Source organism: Homarus americanus, unplaced genomic scaffold, assembly GCF_018991925.1.
Source record: "Homarus americanus isolate GMGI-L3 unplaced genomic scaffold, GMGI_Hamer_2.0 scaffold25483, whole genome shotgun sequence".
In the NCBI taxonomy this organism is placed as follows: Eukaryota; Metazoa; Arthropoda; class Malacostraca; order Decapoda; family Nephropidae; genus Homarus; species Homarus americanus.
In genome coordinates this window covers 5,624,170-5,648,280 of record NW_024726235.1, presented here as the reverse complement: position 1 = coordinate 5,648,280, position 24,111 = coordinate 5,624,170, and the positions used below count along the sequence as shown (strand labels likewise).

Genomic DNA, 24,111 nt, shown 5'->3' with positions numbered 1-24,111 from the left:
CTTAAGGACTAATATATTCAGTAAATACAAGTAATTTTTATTCTATATATACAATAATGAAAAAAAATTGACGCCACTTAATCACTTTAATACTATAATGCATTTACTTATCAGGAACCCAAGTGTAATAGGACCAGCTGTAATAGGCCTTGGTGTAATATGACTAGCTGTAATAGGCCTAGGTGTAATAGACTAGGTATAGTATGCCTAGTTGTATAAGGCCTAAGTGTAATAGGCCCAGGTGTAATAGGCCCAGGTGTAATAGGCTCAGGTGTAGTAAGCCCAGGTGTAATAGGCCCAGGTGTAGTAAGCCCAGGTGTAATAGGCTCAGGTGTAGTAAGCCCAGGTGTAATAGGCCCAGGTGTAGTAAGCCCAGGTGTGCACAGGGCCCAGGTGTAGGCCCAGGTGTGTACAGGGGCCTGTGTAACAGGCTCAGGTGTAGTAAGCCTGTGTGTACAGGGCCCAGGTGCACAGGCCCAGGTGTAACAGGCTCAGGTAGTAAGCCCAAGTGTACAGGCCCAGGTGCACAGGCCCAGTGTGCACAGGCCCAGGTGTAACAGGCTCAGGTGTAGTAAGCCCAGGTGTACAGGCTCCAGGTGTAACAGGCCCAGGTGTACAGGTGCCCAGGTGTAATAGGCCCAGGTGTAATAGGCCCAGGTGTAATAGGCCCAGGTGTAACAGGCTCAGGTGAAGTAAGCCCAGGTGTAATAGGCCCAGGTGTAATAGGCCCAGGTGTAACAGGCTCAGGTGAAGTAAGCCCAGGTGTAATAGGCCCAGGTGTAATAGGATACAGTGTGGTGGCGCTTGATCCACCCTTTGATGGTGAAAAGACAAGAGGCACATTGACAACACAAACGATTGATCCCGGGCAAGTAGGTCACGAGCTCACCCCCTCCCACGTGACTCTGTCCTCCCATACTTTTCCAGCCTCTTCTCCGACTCCAATCCCCCCCTCTCTCGTTATCCTCCCTTCATTCCCATTACAAAACCTTGCTACAAATCCCTCCGTGTCCTTGAACCTCTACAAAACACTGTGGCATTGTGGTGTGTGTGTGTTAGAGATATACCTGATTGAACCATACAAGGTCGCCGCCATTAACTAACAAGACACCATGATATTATAATGAACGATAAGGCTGTTAACTAAGACGAATGATTATGGGAACTGGCTGGCAGACCACCCATACCCACCCACCGTCCACCCATACCCACCCACCGTCCACCCATTACACCTCCACCTACACTCAAATCTATACACAATCGCTCCACTCCTTACCCAATTCACGCCCACATCGCCAGGCTCTTATTTCTTTCCACGACCACAATCGTCCATACATCCTCAAATTACGAGAGGTCAACATGAGCACACGAGGACACACACACACACACACACACACACACACACACACACACACACACACACACACACACACACACACACACACACACACACACACACACACACACACACACACACACACACTAAAAAATATTAGAGCAGAAAATGAGTAGATGTCGACAAGGGAGGATAGAAATAAAACAAGACAAGAAAGGAGAATAAAGAAAGAATAAAGAGGAGAATAAAGTAGGAAGAAGAGGTGGAGAAAACTAAACAGTGACAGAAACAAGGACAAACAAAAACAAATAAACACCACAATAATAATAAACACTGACAACTACCCAACACGTAACCCGTCTCTTCTCCATTGTGTAACCTTGTTTTAACATCGTTTATAAAATGTTTACAAATGACTCAACATTCGTAATCCAAAAACAATACAATATTTCTCGATTTCTGATACACATTTTAAACTATTTCAATCAGTATGCATTAAACACAGTATTGATCTGTATATAAATTCTATTAACATGTCTCGATAACTAAACATATCGACGAATATTTGCGCTATATAAACTGCAAGCTTCTAAATGCCTTAATATGCCGATATACTGTATACTATATATATTTGGAGTATATTTGTAACAGTGCCACAACAACACAGTTTAATATACAAAATATTTCAAGAGAATTTTGTTCTTTTTAAATGTTACAACGCCAGTATTACTCTCTGGCCAATATTGCTCATAGGTAAGGCAATATTGCTTGTCCTGCCTCGCCGATATTACCATGCAATATGTTGTGTAATCTCCTCTCCCACTAATCCTCTTCCTTCTCCTCTGTTCCACATCCTCCTACTATTCATTCTCCTCTCTCCCACACTCACCTCCTCCACCTCTTCCTCCTGTGTCACACTTCTCTTCCTTCCCCTCCTTCCCTCTCCTTCCCTATTCATCCCCCTCCTTCTCTCTCCCAATCCCTCCTTCTCCCTCCCTCAAACCCCCAATCACGCAGACGCTCGGATGAACCTATAGTGATGTTCATCTGATTGGACAAGAACACCTTTCCTAATATCAAGGTTTAGTATACACCACCTGTACTACACCTGTGCATGTACCTGTACTACACCTGTGCATGTCACGCGAAGTTCTCCACACAGAACCACCCTAAATGATGCATATAAAGATCGTGTGTGGTGTGTGGGGAAAAATTATTTGGATGAAGGAATTTTCCATGCAAGGTGCGCGCGTGTGTGTGGGTCTGTGTGTGTGTGTGTGTGTGTGTGTGGGTGTGTGTGTGTGTGTGTGTGTGTGTGTGTGTGTGGCCGAGAAGAACAGTGGATGAAATTCAGGTTTGTTGTAAGAAAAGAGAAAGAAAGAGAAAGAAAGGTTGTGGATTGTCAGCACCGAGGACAAAGCCACCAGGAGAGTCAGCTAACAACAAAGATGACAACGATTTTCTCTCGTCACCTCCCCAACATTTGCACAAGAAATGTCACACATTTCACAGATCCAAGACGGAGTTGTGGAGCCGTTTTTCCCCACGAGTCAGCAGTTATGATGATCAAAGACGGGTGAGGGGTGGGTGAGGGAAGGTGGGGGTGAGGAAGGTGTGGGTGAGGTAAGTGTGTGTGAGGTAAGGTGGGCGGGAGGTAAGGGTAGGGGAGGAGGTGAGGAGCAAAGGTGTGGGGGTAAAAAAATTACATTACTACCACAACCAGTAATAATAATAATAATAATAATAATAATAATAATAATAATAATAATAATAATAATAATAATAATAATAACGGGTAAAACAGCATAATCCATTAACCATCTCCCACATAATACTAAGTGTGGCAACTGTACTAGATGAAGCTCCTACACAACACACACACACACATGTAAACACGGACGCCAGACTTAATGATAACAGATAGATAGATGGATGGATGGATGGATGGATGGATGGACGGACGGACGGATGGATGGATGGATAGATAGATAGATAGATAGATAGATAGATGGATGGATGGATGGACCAACAAAGCAAATGCTCCATCCTCACCCTCTTAGCCTTGACTCCAACCTACAAACGAAGCAAACAAACGCTACACCCAGCGCCGTCGAGCGAGAGGGGAGGTAATAACACAAAATTATCGTCTTACAACACGAGGTACCTCTAGGGACCTCCCCGCCATCTCTAACTCCAAGGAAGGAGGGAGGGAGGGAGGGAGGGAGGGAGGGAGGGAGCTCTCCAACACACACTAAAGAATAAACTGTCCCATATCTCTAGAGAAAGGAGTTCCACCCATCACCCAGCTCCTCCTCTTACTGCCGCCCTGCAGCCGCCCAGCACCGTCAGCAACACCACCCATCACCCCCTCCCCCCCTACCTACCTTCCCCCTTCCTCTCACCCTCTTCCAGGTCAACAACAGCGCAGCGTCAGTACCTTCCCACAGCTGACCTTATCTCACTCCTGACTACCATAAACTCACATGATCTCTTATTCTACTGAGTTATTCCGCTATCAGTATTACTTGGTGCGTGTGTGTTCCTGCATCATCTTGGCACGGTAATATAGTCCGCTAAAGAGTTGTTCCATCATCGGTATCCACTGCCCTGATAATGTGTTAATTTATCAGTGAGTTGCATAAATACTCAATAAATTCTCTCAGTCAGTCTCAGTCAGTCAAGGTGGTATTCATAGAGCTATGTGACGCAACTGAGGAAATATGATCAAAGTCTACTCGTTAAGTTGATGTATTTACAGCGTTCGTGTAGTCTCGGGAGTGTTTGTCTCAAGGTCCTGTAAAAATGTCGCTTTTATTACTTGAAAAATTGTCCAATCTGAGAACAGTGGAAATTTATATCTTGGTTCAATTTACCAGATGACTTTTAAATATTTACATTCCTTCGGAGATAATTTTTTTCTTGGGTATTTACACAGGTTCATTACTGGGATTATTTGTGTCACTAATGTGTTCCGTAAGATCACTCTATGACTGTGGACTTACACGGGCTTCCTGAGAAACAAAGAGTCTGTCTTCTATTGTAGGTTACATGAGCCTAACCGAGCGTAACTTCATTTAGACTGAGGTACATTAAGACTGGGTCCCGTGTACAGTGAACGGGAGAGTTAGGTGACCGACGGTGTTAGGGCTAAGAGCCTTCAATACACAATGTTCTAAAACAATGCCTGTCCTACCATCACTTATACACGTCCTGTATATAAACACATCACTCGGGGAAGAAGATAAAGTTATCTCAAGAAAAAAGTTCCTTCCAGAGGACTCCTCCATAACAAGATGAAGGAGGCTACAATTCGCCTGGGACTGCGAGAGGCTGGGAGGGGAGAGGTGGGGTCCAGCATCAGCTGGGAGCTGAGATAACGTAATCTGGCGCGGATGGCGCGGCCCCAAGGATATAATGCGCCACTCCCACGACCCCCAAGGCGCCCACCCGCGCCAGCCACCCTCTTCCAAGGTCAAGTCCTTCAGTTAACATAATAATCACTACAATTTCACCGTCTGGAGGCAAGGTCAGATGCGAGCAGTCACCACCCACATTTGCATTATAGTAAAACAACACTTTTTTATCGTCCATATTCAGTGTGAAGGTCAGACACCAACGACATATATTGATGTACAGTACAGTGGGTCAAGGTTAACCAGACACCGAGAACAGCGTACAAGGAACAACCATTTCTACCACAACACAGTTACGGTGAGGGAGCGGGTACGTTGTTAAGCCTACGGGGAACGAACGCCACATTTTATTATATACAAAACGATACTGTGGGAGGTAACGAGGCGATGCAGTGGGTGGGTGCACAGGACTTCCTTCAACGACTGTATATACGGTGAGTGTACCAGTGCTTATAATTCCTGATTTTGTGATATGATAAAAATTCATGAAAATTGTCTTTACCAGAAGATGAAAGTTACCGATTAGTTAGTGACCAGGGAAGAGCTAACGAGTGTCTGTACCGCATGGAGAGAGAGAGAGAGAGAGAGAGAGAGAGAGAGAGAGAGAGAGAGAGAGAGAGAGAGAGGGGGAAAAAATGCAAATAACGCGAGACTTAACACATCTCAACCTCAGGATACGAACACTGACCACTAATGTATTGGATGACTTCAGAAGAGTAACGCGACACATAAAAATCACAATGTATCAGTGTATTATTGTCGTACTCACTCCGCTGATACCAAAATACTGAACCTTTGCTGCGTGTTCTCACCATCTGCGATACGCCATGAAATAAATATAGACGTGTTATTTTTTACCCACTATTTCACCGTACGCAGTTGAGTATCAGTTTCCGGAAAGCGACACTGAACACACCCACTCCACGACTAAAAATACACCGACAGTTGATCACTAAATCACTCAAGGGTTATATCGTGTTACATAAACGGAGGAGCACCACGCACACGCACGCACGCACGCACACACACACACACACACACACACACACACACACACCAAACAATCAGCCACATCTCATCATGTATAATTCACTCAGCATTGTGTTAACTAACCTCAGTGGTGTATAGTAAACTTTCTGTAATTCATAAGCCATAATTCACATGCCAACTGCCAGCAAATCTTGAACAATTTACAACAGGTAACGACTGCTATAATTAACACAGAGGAACATCATCACCAATACATAAATGATCTCACTAAAGTCTCTTACAAGGTGTCATGTGGCACTGTTCCTAAAATAGTGCCACGATGGATCCCTGTTTAAGTTTATAAACAACATGGAAGCGACATGTCAACACGAGTAGGTAAGGTCATATCCAAGAATCCAGTGGGTCAGGAAGAGTCATTTCTAAGGGTGAGTGACCTGCAGGAAGCTGACCTTGGCGGGTGTATTCCTGCCTCCTGGCCATTAGGGTTCAGCAGCACGACACACAGAGGATGATAACAAGTAATTTGGCTTAACTAATATATATGTAGACACGTAAGGAGGAGAAGTAATAACAATGGGGTGTGTGTGCCTGGTCGATAACAAATTACCGAGGCATCAAGCAGTTACTCGAGTGTTGAGGAGGACGACCCAGGCACTACACACCAGGTCTTGTAATGTCTTTGTTGTGTTTTGTTTCTGTACCTGTATTAACAGCACACCTGTTCCTGTATAACACAGGTGTTTATCAATAATCATAATTAGTGGATGAAAAAATCTTCCAGGTGCTAAAGTCTTATGGCGTGACACCTTAAACCACTCAACCAATGCCCGATCGTTAATTCGGTCTATGAACAAGTTAAAATAAAGAAAATATTCGTGACGTAATTATAAATACATCATCAGTGTAATTATGATCTGTATATCATTGTAATTATCCCGTGTATCCCTAACGTCCATCTGGGTTTAATAAGAGAAAGAGCCGTATGTAGGAGAGTGTTTTATATATATAAGACATTACATTCCCAACATCCATGCGGCGGTTGAGACGAAAATTGCATCATTTCAAAAGGAATTGCTTGTGATATCTCGAGTGCCATTTACCTTTGGCGTTATCACTGTGTGTGTGTGTGTGTGTGTGTGTGTGTGTGTGTGTAATAATAATAATAATAATAATGTACCGTTTATTTTTAGAGCGGTGGTGGCTGAAAATATAGACTTACATTTGATTTAGACATACGATATAATATGCATTGAATACATTTACAGGGCTGTACAAAGTACATAAATCAGGAGTTGTTTATTATTTTAACAATAGATGGGATGGTGCTGGTCTTATATCTATCGGTGCGGGCTCTTATCGGCTGAATTTTGTTGTAGTGGCGGTATGCGCGAGTTGGGTGGGGGGCTGCAGGTGGCAGGAAGTGGCGAGGGTGGTGCAGTAGTCCACGGCCAAACCTTTCCAGTGCTTGGTGGTGGAGGTCACTGAGGGATGGCATTTCCAGGGTGGCGAGAGCGTTGGTGTAGCCGGAGTATTCTGCACCGAGTGTGTGTGTGTGTGTGTTCATATCCCCCCTAACTCCCCACCACTCCAAGTCACGGCCACCGCCAGGCGTTGTTTCTCCGCCTCAGGCAGAGGAAACTTGACAATGGGAACAAAAAGTCACACAGAGTCGAGTTAGTGACAGTTTAATTATTGAATGAAACCAGAGGATGTGTTGACGTCACGATGGCTGCTCGCCCACTGTCACCCCGATATACACACACATACATAAACATACAGATATAATATATGTATAAACACAGGCATACAACTATACACACGCGCACATACATACATACACAGAGCAAAAACAAATGTACAGTATACACAGATATCCACACACACACACACACACACTGACCTTGACCTCCGTATAGACCAACACACACACTACTCATGAACCCTGTCAGCTGAAACCATAAAACACAATTAATGATCACTCGCGCATTTTTAGCTCACCTGTGTAGCTACCTCCGTCGACGGCACATTGTCTCACGAGAGAGAGAGAGAGAGAGAGAGAGAGAGAGAGAGAAAAAAAAAAATTTACGTCAGTAGAGGAAACCAATAGAGCAATAAAAGAGACAAAGTACTACAATGGAGGAAGGAAGGATGGGGTTATTATTAACTTCATAGTATCGACCTGACTTTTTACGAGAGTTTTCCCTGTGTTGGTTGTTCGATAGAGTGACGACACCTTTCATTATGACACACACACACACACACACACACACACACACACACACACACACACACACACACACACACACACACACACACACACACACACACACACAACACACACACACACACACACACACACACACACACACACACACACACACACACACACACACACACACACACACACACACACACACACACACACACACACACACACACACACACACACACACACACACACACACACACACACACACACACACACACACACACACACACACACACACACACACACACACACACACACACACACACACACACACACACACACACACACACACACACACACACACACACACACACACACACACACACACACACACACACACACACACACACACACACACACACACACACACACACACACACACACACACACACACACACACACACACACACACACACACACACACACACACACACACACACACACACACACACACACACACACACACACACACACACACACACACACACACACACACACACACACACACACACACACACACACACACACACACACACACACACACACACACACACACACACACACACACACACACACACACACACACACACACACACACACACACACACACACACACACACACTGGTTTATTGGGAGCATTAAGGAGACAACACTGGGAACACAATAAAGCTTCATTTAGTAATCGTGTCCTTGGACCCACTGAGCTGAAAATCAATAAGTAATTTCCTTGTGTGATGAAAAAATGGCGCACCAACTTTATCTGAGATCCATTAACGGCGACACTGGATATAACAGGGTAATGAAAGAGTGGCGGACGGACTGACAGACAAGAATGACGGGTAGATAAGACAGAAAGACAGCAACCAGACAGATGGACGGAAAGAGAAATACCATATGCACGTTGTCTATTCGTGGTTCACAGTACACAGCCAAACACTCGATAATTCCTTGTACCCTTCAATAACTTCCAACACCAACACACAAGTCAAACTCTAACACACACACACACACACTTTGTCTTCAAAATACTGTACTCCCCCCTGATATTTCCATCAATCTTTATTTTTTCATATTTTGAGTATCGTAGTCGTTGTCTATATAATATATTTCATTAAATAACTCGTTTCTATAATCACATTCACCTTCCATTCATTTCTACTTACTTTATTTACTTTCACAGTTCTGTCAGCGCATTCGTTATTATTTCTCTTACTCATTTCTTGTCACAGTTTTATCATCGCCTCCATCCTCCGTGCAGTGTAAGGTGTGAAGGAGTAAGCGAGGGTCGACCAGTCTCGGGTTATCCTCTCCTCGACAATCAATACATCAAGGTTTCATCACTGACTCACACACACGGGTTTGGTTTTCCCTTGTGAGGTGCAGGCAGGGTGAGTTATGCAGGCCTGACATCGCTCCTTCCAGCATCGTCGCTCTGCTCTCTGGCTGCACGGATGGAGATGTGCTTTGATGTTGATATTGCACTTAGTAGACACGCAGTCTTTTTTCCCCAAGCTAATCTGAGTTATTTAGAGACGCAAAGCTGAACGAAGAAAATATTTACGCCTTATATAAACAAGAAGATAAAGTTATATAGTTTGTAAGGTTAGTAATCTTTTGTTTATTAATAGTTAATATTATTTTATATACGTAAAACAAAAGGTTCAGTACAGATTGGTATTTTTTATGGAATATTTTTTTTACTACCACTGTACATTACCTTAGGCCAACTTGATCACTGTGAATGAGGGGAGGTAAAGGCTATAAGATGTGTGAGGAAGGAGGAAAGGGAAAGGGAAATTTAAGACACTCCACACTTCCCCAGGACTAACACTTCTGACACACATTGACGACCCACACCCCCAACATGAGCATTAACTCCCCTACAAGAATGAGCATGATAAGGTTAGCAACAGCCATAAATTATACAACAATTCATATAAACTAAAAATACACATTCAACCACATGTATATATGAATAAAAGAGGAGTTAGAGCAGAGAATAAACAAGGATGAGAAAGAATATGATAAAGTTGGGTCAGTAAGTGGGAAGTTGTACAGAACCCGAGGGAATATATTGTCAGTTTATCAGTTAGAAATGGTGCTCGCATGGCTGACTAAAGCCTATTAAGATAGGAGTTCATTTGTCCAGCAACTGCATCTTTTTAAACCATCCAATCATAAGTGAGAGCAGTCGTGACATAGCTACTACTACTACACACCAGCCAATCACAAATGAGATTAACAATGACGTAGCTGGTGTTATTATAAACTAGCCAATCACAAGTGAGGGCTGCATTGACGTAGCCACTGTTATTACACTGCTATCTCTCCCCTCCCTCCGTCCTCATTCCTATTTTTACCTCTTTTCCGTCAATACCTTCCCTTTATCCCTTCCTCTCCCTCCCACCCTCTTATCACCTGTTGACAACCCTTTCCAAATATCCTCTCTCTCTCTCTCTCTCTCTCTCTGTACTGACTGTGTCATATTAAGGCTTCGTCTCGTCCTTTCTCTGCCCTATTACGGTTCCGTTCTGTCACGTTATGATTCCGTCTTGTCACGGGTCAGTTTGCTTGTTTTTACGTCATGTCGCAGCTCCACAAGTAATTACTCCATCATGTTACGGTCCCGTCAAGCCATGGACCCGTCATGCCACGGCCCCGTCATATCACGGCCCTGTCATGCTGCAGCCCCGTCATGCTGCAGCCCCGTCATGCTGCAGCCCCGTCATATCACGGCCCTGTCATTCTGCAGCCCCGTCATGCCACGGCCACCGTCATATCACGGCCCTGTCATGCTGCAGCCCCGTCATGTCACGGCCCCGTCACGTTCGAACTCCATCTCATGAGGCACCTACCACAGGTCACGTCCAACGTAACACCACACAGCGGCCGTCACTTATACCTGGCTGTATCACGGTGTGTCAGGCGACCGTCCACCACTATAACACACAGACAGACACTGCATCACCACCCAGTATCACGTCGGATTTACTGCCTGATAGATCATTACATTCTCTCTGCATTATTACACGAGCTAACTAAGGTCTCGTGAGTAGGGAGATCAGTGCTGTTTATATTTATTATTGTCTCTCTGTCTCTTGCTACGTGTGTTCTCAGTGTGTCTCTCTGTCTCTTAAAATATTAAAGTCAACGTGTTTTTTACGGTCAAAAGGTCAAAGTTCAAGGTCACAGTTTTGAAGGAAATCAACATCAGACGCTAACCTAACTTAACCCACTGCAGTCGTATCGAACCTGTGTCCATCAGTTACGAAAATGGATTATGTGTACACTCCGCCACGCCACTCATTACACAATACCGACACCTAAGAGCTTGACCTTTTTTTTTATATAAATTACTGGAGGCGGCCGTCACCACCACTCACGACACCTTCCTGAACTAAACTTAAACCTGGGATCTACACAAGAATTTTCATACTAAAGTCATGGGTTTAGTTTGGTTTGGTTAGGTTAATATAGATCAGAGGTTCCTTAAGGCAGATTAGACGAGAGGTACGTTAGGTTAGGTTAGGTTAAATTAGACTGATAGATTAAGCAAGGTTAGGATAGAGAATAGATTAAGTTAAGGTAGGTTAAGTTAGGTTAACACTGGTATATTAAGCAAGGTTACGTTAAGCTAAGTTAGGTGAATTTAGATTGATATATAAACCAAAGTTAGAGTATAAAACAGGTCAAGTTAAGACAGTTAGCTTTGACGAGGTTGAGGTAGTTTGTCAAGTCTCATCAGAAGAGTTAATTGACCTGAGGAAATGTGACCTATCAGACACACCAACATGGCGGACCGATGACAACACAGGAGGCGTAAGGATGGGTTGTTTTTGTTTACTTACAGGGAGGGGGGAAGGAGGGGGGGAGAGGGGGAAGGGAGGGGAGAGGGGAAGGAGGGGAGAGGGGGAAGGAGGGGAGAGGGGGAAGGAGGGGAGAGGGGGGAAGGAGGAGAGAGGGGGGGAAAGGAGGGTAGAGGGGAAGGAGGGGAGAGGGGAAGGAGGGGAGAGGGGGGAAGGAGGGGAGAGGGGAAGGAGGAGAGAGGGGAAAGGAGGGTAGAGGGGGAAGGAGGGGAGAGGGGAGGAGGGGAGAGGGGGGGGAAGGAGGGAGAGGGGGAAGGAGGGGAGAGGGGAAGGAGGAGAGAGGGGAAAGGAGGGTAGAGGGGAAGGAGGGGAGAGGGGGAAAGGAGGGTAGAGGGGGAAGGAGGGGAAGGGGGGAAGGAGGGGATAGGGAAAGGGGGAAGGAGGGAGAGGGGAAGGAGGGAGAGGGGGAAGGGAGGGAGAGGGGGAAGGGGAAGGAGGAGAGGGGGAAGGAGGGGAAGGGGATGAGGTGAGAAGGAAAGGAAGGTGAGGAGATAGGAAGGAAAAGAGTGAGAGAGGAATGGGAGGAGGGCGGGGAGAGAGAGGAAATCTGGTGTCACTTCCGGCAAGAATAATACACTACAGTTTATAGCTCAGAGGACGGACGCCACACAACCCCCCCCAACCAGCTAATGCAACACATACAACCCACACCCCCCACCAACCACCCCCACCAGCGTAATAAGACAGCAAGAGGGTGATGCACACAGCTAACAATGGGACCAGCCACCGAGTCGGATAATCGAAATGGCGAGTATTTTTCAGGAGGACGACTCTGAGATGTGCAGCGAATGTTGAGGTGCTAGAGGTGTGCTGGTGGCGCCTTGAGGACCACCCCCCACCCTTTGTCTGTCTGTCTGTCTGTCTGTCCCCGTTCTTCATCCGTGTGTCTGTTTCTTTGTTTTATTCTTTTCTTACATACACATATTTATACACAGGTAAGCATTCACAATACTGACTCCATCCCCCTCTCTCTCTCTCTCTCTTGCGCACGCGTATATGAGAGAGATTGAGATCCCTGGAAGTCAGACTGCTAGGTTAGGTTAGGTTAGGTTAGGTTAAGGTACTGGATCTGGATACACAGGGATCAGGGAGGTCTTAACACACAAAGGACTCAAAGAAAGGAGAGAGTGACGCCAGAGAGGGGAGAGTGAGGGGAAAAGAGATGATTATCAGATAGAGGGGTGGGATGGAAGCCGTCACTGAGGGAAACATGAAAGAGAGTGAAAAAAAAACAAGAGATGTGTAAGAGGGGAGGAAGAGAGAGAGAGAGAGAGAGAGGAAGGGAGGAAAAATAATAAAACCGGGTGAATAATATGCTGATGAAAATGAGAATAGAGATAATCGGAAAAAAATCAATCACGATGAATAGTAGAAAAGTTGAAAGGTGAAGAGATTAGTTATATAGCATCAGGTTAAAGGGGCCTCAAGTCTATTAACAGCTCCCCCCCCCCCAAATATCTCACCTACCTATTTTGTTTAACTCCCATTATGATTAAGGGGTCATTAGGCCCATTATAATTACGGATCATTAAGCGATACACATCAGTTTAAATAGTCTAGGTTAACCTGGAGCCAAAAAGCACATGGGGGTGGAGAGGGGGAAGAGGGGGTGGAGAGGGGGAAGAGGGGGTGGAGAGGGGGAAGAGGGGGTGAGGGGGTTCTGACACGTCTTCATCTCTACCCCCATCTGCCGTGCGGTTGTTGACTCCAGCCAGCCAGCACCCATAAGTAACCAGCACGACGCCCTGGACCCTTCCCTCCGGTCAGTGGGCCACGGGGGAGCACAACGGAGTCACGACCTTAAGATGATAATTAGAACCCAATGAAAGGAGGAGGAGGAGGAAGAAGAAGAGGAGGAGGGAGAGGGGAAGGTCGTCAACGCCTCTCTCTAGGGACCTTGTTAAGATGACAGTAGTGTTCTGGCATCCTTCTGCCGTCGCGGGTTAAAGGTCACCCCAAGGTGGTTCGTCAAGAGTAATTTTGTCCATACTATAAAAAGGTCATTGAGGGGATGTACAGTATATGTTAAATGGACGAAATGGTAATGTGGAGAGAGAGAGAGAGAGAGAGAGAGAGAGAGAGAGAGAGAGAGAGAGAGAGAGAGAGAGAGAGAGAGACTGCTAGGTCAATGACCTCAGTTAGCCTCCCTCGAGGTTGTGGCTCCTGGCAGTAGTGACGGAACCACCCGGGGGTCGAATTCTCACAGGATCGAACGTTGCACTTTCCTCACATGTAAAGACGTCCTATCACCCCTAACTAGCTAAGGTAAAGTAAATGTCAAAAATAACATTATATACGGCGGCTACATTACACTGAGACAGACCCTCGACAGCAATAGGGAGACATAGATAACGGAGGGCAGTCCTGTAGTCTCTCAAAGAATCACTGGATTAAAATTTTCCTCGCCCGTGACCGATCAAGACTCACTTAAAATCTACAATGGACGAAACTAATGCCATAAACCTGACACAGAAGATGATGAGAGGAATCCCTGATGACGCAGTTATAGACCTCAGTTGTTAAAGCGCAGTTATACATTACACCACCAACAACAACCCCGACGGAGGGAGGGAGGCCAGGTACATACCCTCACCTGCAGGATTACTCGTCCACTAAGATCATTTACCTGTGTTTTAGATCAAGGAGTTTAGGCTTTAGTGCGTTGGGGAATTTTCACTTGGGTTTATTTTTAAGGCTAAGCTGGTGAGCCTGAGACGTATGAACGGTGAGCCGGACAGTTAAACAGACAGGTAGGAGATAACTAGGCTGAGACAGAAACTCATGGACAGAAAGACACAGACATTCAACTCTGGAAGACAAATAGACTCGTAAACACAAACGCACAAATGTATCCGGGAAGATATAACACACACACACACACACACACACACACACACACACACACAGACGTACCCGGGGAAGCAGCCATGTCAACAAGAACTAACCACTGCGGCAGAGTCCCCCGCCTCGCCACTGTCATTATCACCAAATCACAGAAGAAAACAAATCTGTATCGTGTGGTCGACTGAGAGTCAGGAAGTCCTCACAAACCTTAACTTAAGCTGACCATTAGGGCCGGGCTTTCATCAGGGCCTATGTAACTTGGCCATCAGGATAGGCCCTTCGTGCTAAGAGGGCCCCAACTTATCCTGACCATTAAGAGAAGGAACACATTAGACTGGGGCCTATTAGGACTGGGGGCCCCACCAGACCAGATTAAAGATACACGCGGCCACAGTCCCCCCGCCCCCCCACCCCCACGAGTCCACCAAGTTGAAAATATAATTAAAGAAGTTAGATCCGGGGGGGCGGGGGGAGGAGGGGGGGGGGGTTGCTTGACGCTTCCCTCCCCCCGTTGCCAGTTACAGGTCAAATGAGCCAAAGCTTAATTAAGGCTCAATTAAACTCGACGTAACTTAAACCATGAAAATTGGGGATAAGTCTTAATTGTCCTCACTTATAATTTTCCTCAGCGTTAATTGGCCACAGTTCTAAATCACCCATTAGGTACTGGGACCCCAATCATAGCTGTGAGGTTAAGTTAGGTCTCCAATATGAGTGGGGGCCTATCTGACCAGTCACCGTATTGTATGTCAGTATGAGGATCCCAGGATTTAGACTGGTACCTCCACTGTGTATAGTCTCAGTAGATTTCTGAAGACATTTTTTTTAACTATTTTAATACATAAACGCACGCACACACGCACACACACACACACACACACACACACACACACACACACACACACACACGCACACACACACACACACACACACACACACACACACACACACACACACACACACACACACACACACACACACACACACACACACACACACACACACACACACACACACACACACACACACACACACACACACACACACACACACACACACACACACACACACACACACACACACACACACACACACACACACACACACACACACACACACACACACACACACACACACACACACACACACACACACACACACACACACACACACACACACACACACACACACACACACACACACACACACACACACACACACACACACACACACACACACACACACACACACACACACACACACACACACACACACACACACACACACACACAGTAAGGTACTCTCCCTCGGGTGTGTCTCCTGTTATTGGCTGCCGGGCTGAGCTTTATGGCCCCACTAAACTAACACACACGGACCACAACAAAATAGGAAGAACGATTTTTATACACTGTTGGGTTGGTTTAGCCGCCCGCCCGCCCGCCCGCCCGCCCAGCCACACGGACAAGCTCCGGACGTGTAGTAAAGGGCGTGTGAGGATGAATCTTTTGATATGTTGAAAATGAGAGAGAGAGAGAGAGAGAGAGTAAACAACCACATAACACACACACAGGCTCACAAATATATCCAAACACTCACACAAATAACGACCTCTACCACATGGACGACCACAACCACCACCATCACCATTTACCACCAAACACCACACCACCACCACATCACACCACCACCACATTCCACCACAACTACACCACCACACACACCACCACATCACACCACCACACCACACCACACACACCACCATATCACACCACCACAACTACACCACCACACCACACACCACCACATCACACCACCACAACTACACCACCACACCACACCACACCACCACCACCACCACACCACCATATCACACCACACCACCAAACACCACACACACCACACCACACCCACCATCACCACAACTACACCACACCACACACCACATCACACCACCACACCACACACCACCATATCACACCACACCATCAAACACCACCATACCCAGGAATAACCCGGCGGGGTCGTCCAGCAGCACACCTTTAACAAAGTGATGTGTTGGTGACGTCCACCAGGTATGGCGTCACGGCGCAGCCATCACGATCTACCTCCTGCCACCAGCCACCGCCAGTCAGCCTCACCTGCCTGGCCCACACACCATGGCCACCATGATCAGCCTCACCTGCCTGGCCACAACACCATGGCCACCATGATCAGCCTCACCCTGCCTGGCCACAACACCATGGCCACCATGATCAGCCTCACCTACCTGGCCACAACACCATGGCCACCATGATCAGCCTCACCTACCTGGCCACAACACCATGGCCTGATCAGCCTCAACAATGAAGGAAAATACAGAGAATCCCTAAAAATCAACACTAAAGCTTTTCCCTGACTCACTACAGCTACAGTACAAATATGGCTTTAAATATGGCGTCGAAATTACACAGAGACTACATTGAAAGTAGACTCGTTCTCTTCATGGAAAATTTTAAATGAAGTTACCACTGAGCACCCAGCCCAGTTGACAATTGACCACCCGGCCCAGCTGACCACTGACCACCCGGCCCAGCTGACCACTATAATACAGGAGGCTGGCCGGTAGATCCACAAAATAGCTAAAATTGGATACCTACCTCGATCATGACCCCTAAAATCACTTATTTTTTTCCCAGTGACTCGAAGCAATAAAAACCTATCTTAACCTAACCTTTTTAGTACCCTTAGGTTAGGTTAAGGTTAGGTTATGGTCGTCTGTATTAAAAAAACACACACAGTATATACAGCATGGCTTAGTGATTCAGTTCGTAGTCTTTTTTTTTTCCAACACTGTTCACGTTACCATACAGTACAGTACCTCCACCATGTATACGATTCAGGATACAGTTTTGGGGGCAATTTTACTGTATGAAAACAATCACAAAGAGAGATAGAGTTTTATAATCTACCAATCCTATAATCCATCACGACAATCACATTAAAATAAAGATAATCGTATCAATAAATAATGTCTCATAAGTCGGGAGGTGACCAGACTGTGTTATATTAACTCCTTGAGCAAGCACTACGCCATCACCACATCACCATACACCAGACCACACCACCATCACCATACACCAAACCACACCACCATCACCACCACCCACACCATGGCACTGCCCAAGCTAAGTACCCTAATTACCAGTCCTACCCGAAACTAAAGAGGATAGCAATTATTACCAGGTATTTAACACTCAATCACCTATAATTACACAGGGGAGTAATTAAACAAACGAGGATAACACGTGTGTCATACGAGGAACTGTGATAACTGCAGGCTTCCAGGAAAACATTACCTGTACTGGAAATAAACACACACTGCCTGGCCAAGTACCTGTATCCTCACGAGGCAGTCAAGTTTTTTTTTAACAGGACCAGACAACTTTTCATGCAGTGTGAAGGTACAGTACATTTTTCACGTCTAGGATTTGATATCGCTATAAAGTTAATTCTAAAGTTTATCTGGGTGAGTCAGTGGTTCTGTGTGGCCGGAGACAGCGTAGTTATCACACCATAAACTTCCTGCCAACACTTGATCGTAAATGTGATGTGGCAGTACAGGCGTCTCACTCACACACACAGGCGAGATACTTGACCTCAACATCATGAAGACAATGTAAAATTTTATTCAAGTTAGTTTACCTTTGACGGTTTACCATCTGGCACAGTATACTCTAACCTTACTAATCAATCTCGTTCACATAGGTCCCAGTTTCTTTATCAAGTTAATTTAAGCAAAAATATTTCACTAAAATAGCGGGTTTTTTTTTACTGATGCCCCGGAAACAAAACTCAGACAGACAGACAGAAAGAAGCCATTTTTATACCCCTCCCCCTCTCCCTTCCCCACAACTTCGCTGAGCCGGAGATTAAAATACAATACCACGGAACGTCGAGACAGACACACGGAGGCAGGACTGACGGACACCATCTCTCTCTCTCTATCTTTACTGGGCGGGGAAACAGCCCTCTGAGGACGATGGCTTAAGTTATAAGCCTTTCAGGGCAGCGGGATATGGTTTAACCCTTTGAACAAGATATTCTAACCTAAAATAAAACTAAGAGGTTTAAACAATAACTATTTAAAGACGAGCATTCAGCCTTTAATCTTCAAAGGGGGAAGGAGTTAAACCATGGTCCTCGAAGTGTTAACAAAATTATACACACAACCAGACAGAACCAACAACACCAACCGGATGTAGTGTCAACAATGGTCCCGGTATTTACAACATATAACGGAACACTCAATATACCGGACACAGAAACCCCACACCTACACCCTCACCCCCCACACCCCCACACACACAGAGTGGATGACGAGGCTTAACACACAGGAAACATCATCGCCATCATCCCGGAATTTTATGTGATAGGTGCAAATCCACCCACCCACCCACCCCCAGCCCACTCACGTACCCACCCCACCACACTCTCACTCACCCATATATTTCCACGTCAGTATCAACGCCAAGTCTACACCAACTCGCCCTCAACACCAAGACTCGTCCTCAACACTAAGACTCGTCCTCAACACCAAGACTCGTCCTCCTCAACACAAGACTCGTCCTCAAGACCAAGACTCGTCCTCAACACCAAGACTCGCCCTCAACACTAAGACAAGTCCTCCAACCTCAACACCTGATTCAACACCAAGACTCACTTCAACACCAAGACTCGCCCTCAACACCAAGACCAACTCGCCCTCAACACCAGACTCGCCCTCAACACCAACAACACCAAGACTCGCCCTCAACACCAACCCATAACTGCTCCCGTCTCCTCCCACTCCACCAGTCCCATAATCCTCTGCTCTTAACTCTAAATCCTCCTTCATTTTCCAACACAACATTTAAAGCCCATCCACCATCACCCACCTGTAACACCCATCCACTACTACCCCACCAACGAATCACGACTACCACCATCACCACCTACCACACTACGACTACCACCATCACCACTACCACCCACCAACGAACCACGACTACCACCATCACCACTCACTACCACCACCACACCAATCACAACGAACCACGACTACCATCACCACTACCACCCAACGAACCACGACTACCACCATCACCACTACCACCCACCAACGAACCACGACTGCCACCATCACCACTACCACCACCAACGAACCACGACTGCCACCATCACCACTATCACCCACAACGAACCACGACTGCCACCATCACCTACCACCCACCAACGAACCACGACTGCCACCATCACCACTACACCCACCAACGAATCACGACTACCACACCACTATCACCCACCAACGAACCACGACTGCCACCATCACCACTACCACCCACCAACGAACCACGACTGCCACCATCACCACTACCACCCACCAACGAACCACGACTACCACCATCACCACCTACCACCCACCAACAGACCACGACACCACCATCCACCACTGCCACCATCACCACCAACGAATCACGACACCACCATCACCACCCACCACGAACCACGACTGCCACCATCACCACTATCACCCACCAACGAACCACGACTACCACCATCACTATCACCCATCAACGAACCGTCTACCACCATCACCACCACCACCCACCAACGAACCACGACTGCCACCATCACCACTATCACCCACCAACGAACCACGACTGCCACCATCACCACTACCACCCACCACGAACCACGACTGCCACCATCACCACTACCACCCACCAACGAACCACGACTACCACCATCACTACCACCCACCATCAACGAACCACGACTGCCACCATCACCACTATCACCCACCAACGAATCACGACTACCACCATCACCACTACCACCCACCAACGAACCACGACTCACCACCATCACCACTATCACCCACCAACGAACCACTACCATCACCACTATCACCCACCAACGAATACGACTACCACCATCACCACTACACCCACCAACGAACCACGACTACCACCACCACCACCACACCACCCACCAACGAACCACGACTGCCACCATCACCACTATCACCACGAACCACGAACCACTGACCATCACCACTCACCCCACCAACAACGAACCACGACCACCACCATCACCACTATCACCCACCAACGAACCACGTCTACCACCATCACCACTATCACCCATCACCACGACACGAACCACGACCACCACCATCACCACTATCACCCACCAACGAACCACGACCGCATCACCACTATCACCCACCAACGAACCACGACTCCTCACCACCTACCACCCTTCACTTACCATCCACCTATCACCACCATATCTACATTTCCTCATTAATAATACAGTCATGTCATAAAGTACTCCCCTCCCCCTCCCCAAATACCTGTTCATTACACCTCACGCATGACATGACACCTGTGTATGACGTCACACTTATCTCAGAGTCCCGATATACCCGACACACTTTCACATACCGACACTATAGTTGTGTAAGTGATTGTTCTCGGGTTTGTACACACACACACACACACACACACACACACACACACACACACTTGTATTTCGTGGGTTATTTATCTTTCTTCCCCAGTTCCCAAATTCGCTTTACACTCTACCCCGCGAGATGGGAATAACACGAGAAGAGAGACAGGACCAATAAATAGAGGAGGAGGAAGAGGGTGAGGAAGAGGGGGAGGGTGAGGAGGAGGAGGAGGAAGACCCGAGCGACCAACTCCACAACAAACAACAGATCAATGTAACACTGACCATGACACACACACACACATGTAAACAACTCTCAAATCTGTGGTGTGCTTACTGGGGTTTTCAGGGTCAAGTATCGAGGGTCATAAGGTTAAGGGTCAAAGGGTTAAGGGTCACAGGGTCAAGGGTCATAGGGTCAAATGTCGAGGGTGAGGTAAACGAAAAGCAATTACAGTGTCTTTCAATGTTGTTGTGAACGAAATATTGATATAGCTCGTAAAATGATCTACAGATATCAAAATTATATAATGGAGATATGATGAAGATTCCATAATGTTTGGTAAAATAGTCAACAGTTAGTACGACAACCAATAAAGCCATTTACTGTACCTGCCTTATACAATGTTCCTCTAATTCCTCACTACGTCAAGGCCATCAACCGCTGGGAGCAAGAATGTTTGTATATATAAATGAAAACAGACAAAACTGCCAACTGTGTCGTGTTGTAGAACTTATAGATCAGCTGAGTCGACCAGCACGACGAGAGAAAACAAACACAGTTGACAAGAGCCTCAAAGATGACACGGTTATTTGCCGTGACCAGATACTTGTCCAAACACCTCCGGTCAACATCATGTCGATTAATTTATTCAGTTGTTTACCTTTAAATACAGTTAGAGTTGTTTTGTTACTATAACCACATACTAATTTGGGGAGATAAAATACATTATATTAAAGATATTAATACTGTATTATGTGGTAAAAGTTTATTATATAAAATACTACGAAGATTCTAATTAAAGTCCAGCAAACTTTAGCCAACAAAACTTTTCAAAGTATGATAAAGTTATTACGACTTATAGTGTACGGCATATAATTTAATCACTGGAGAATCTATAATTTGGTATAATTGTGTTTGAATTATCACTAGTTTCACTTTTTTCCCTCAAGATACAGCCTCCCATAACCATCTCGCCTAATATGGTAGAGACTCGAAAACCTGATCACCCTTGAGCTGATAACTTGGAGAAACATCTAGCTGACCTTACTACTGAGCCTCACCTAACCCGCAGCATAACAGTTAATTACAAACACAGGTTAATCTGCCAATGTAGCGTTAACAGGTGAGGAGGAAGAGAAGACTGGCAGCAAGTTGACAGATAGAATAATGATTTGTTTTTACACACACACACACACACAGACAGACAGACAGACAGACAGACAGACAGACAGACAGACAGACAGACAGACAGACAGACAGACAGACACACACACACATACCCGAGTGTGTCACGATCAGCTGCGGCAGGTGGTGAAGGTGAGGACTCCTACACCAACCATCTTCCTCACGTCACGGCCAACACACCAACCTGCAACACAAAAGACGCCATTATTGACAAAAACAAAATACGACATTATTGAAAGAAACAAAAAACATGAATAGATAAAAATACAAATCATAAAATACCAAATTATCAATGAAAATTAAAATTAAATCACAAAAAATTACAATCACCTAAAACTGATGAAATCAATTGTCATAATAAAATACAGATCATAAATAGAAATAATATTACCAGACATAATAAAAATATTAATGGACGATATTACTGACAGAAATATATAATAGTTAAGGTAATAAAAGATGGCAACATAACCAGAATTTAAAGATATTGTAAAAAAAAAATTAAGTAGAGGAAAAGTAAATAATAAATACATACATGCACGATATTATGCATAGAAAGTAACTCCCCCACCCACCCACCCACACAAACCTACATCCACACCCACACATACCAACCCACCCACACACACATACCCACCCACTGTCAGTTATTTATAGACAAACCTGTATTTTCACTCGTAAAATAAAATCAGGGGTGACAAAAACTCAGTCACTGGCTACGTTAAGAAAAAAAAAATCCCTCACGTAGGGAACAAAAAACATCCATCAGTAAGATCATGAAATGTGGACAGTGAGCTGACTAAACAAACACAGGTGAGAAGCCGATAAACCACTGTATTATTCGCCTCAGTGAACAGATACCTCGAGTCAACCTAAGACGAGGCGTTAAAGTCTCTCGAGTAAGTGCTTTACTGACCTGGCTGGACCAACAGTGGGCAAAGTGCTCCAACCAGCCAACTCCTGGGGAAACGTGTCTGACTGTTGAAGTGACAGGTCAGGGAAAGGGGGTGTGGGATAGAGCCAGGCACCGGAGGGAGAGGAGGAGGGCGAAGAAAGAGGATGAGGGCCAGAGGTAGGTCAATGAAGACCCCAGGTGAGGGAGGTAACAGTGCGTGATGAACGTCCTGGGAGGGGCGAAAGGGGGTGTGAAGGGAGAGAGGGCAGAGGAGGAAGAGGAGTTGGGAGGAATGAAAGTGAGCGGGGAAGGTGAGAGAGGTGGGAGAGGGTCGAGAGATAGAAGGTGAGAAGGGAGGAGTTAAGAGGCAAGTGAGAGGAGGAAGAAGGTAGAGACGAGGAGAGATGGAGGGAGGGGCAATCAGGGAGTGGAGAGGTGAACAAACTAAGGGGAGAGGGTGGAGGGAGGGAAGGGAGGTGGTAAAAAGTGACTGGAGGAGGGATGGCGAGGGAGGGAGTTAAGGATGGAGGGTTGATGAAAGAGGGGAGGGTAAAGATGGAGAGTGATGAGGGAGGGTGGAAGTGGAGGGTCGGTGAGTGGGGAGGGAGGCGGAGGGCAG

General features: G+C 46.0%; 1 protein-coding gene across 2 annotated transcripts in view; it reads right to left on the bottom strand.

The window, feature by feature from the left end:
• The window catches only part of LOC121865470 (solute carrier organic anion transporter family member 3A1-like), a 75,286-nt gene extending 52,518 nt beyond the window's left edge, over positions 1-22,768 (bottom strand). Inside the window, exon 1 of one of the 2 annotated variants that reach the window (XM_042364934.1) lies at positions 22,693-22,768. The gene's annotated coding sequence lies outside the window, so the exon portion shown is untranslated. The remainder of the gene's footprint in view (positions 1-22,692) is intronic. The other variant, XM_042364935.1, reaches the window with a different exon arrangement.
• Between the last annotated feature and the right edge of the window lie 1,343 nt (positions 22,769-24,111).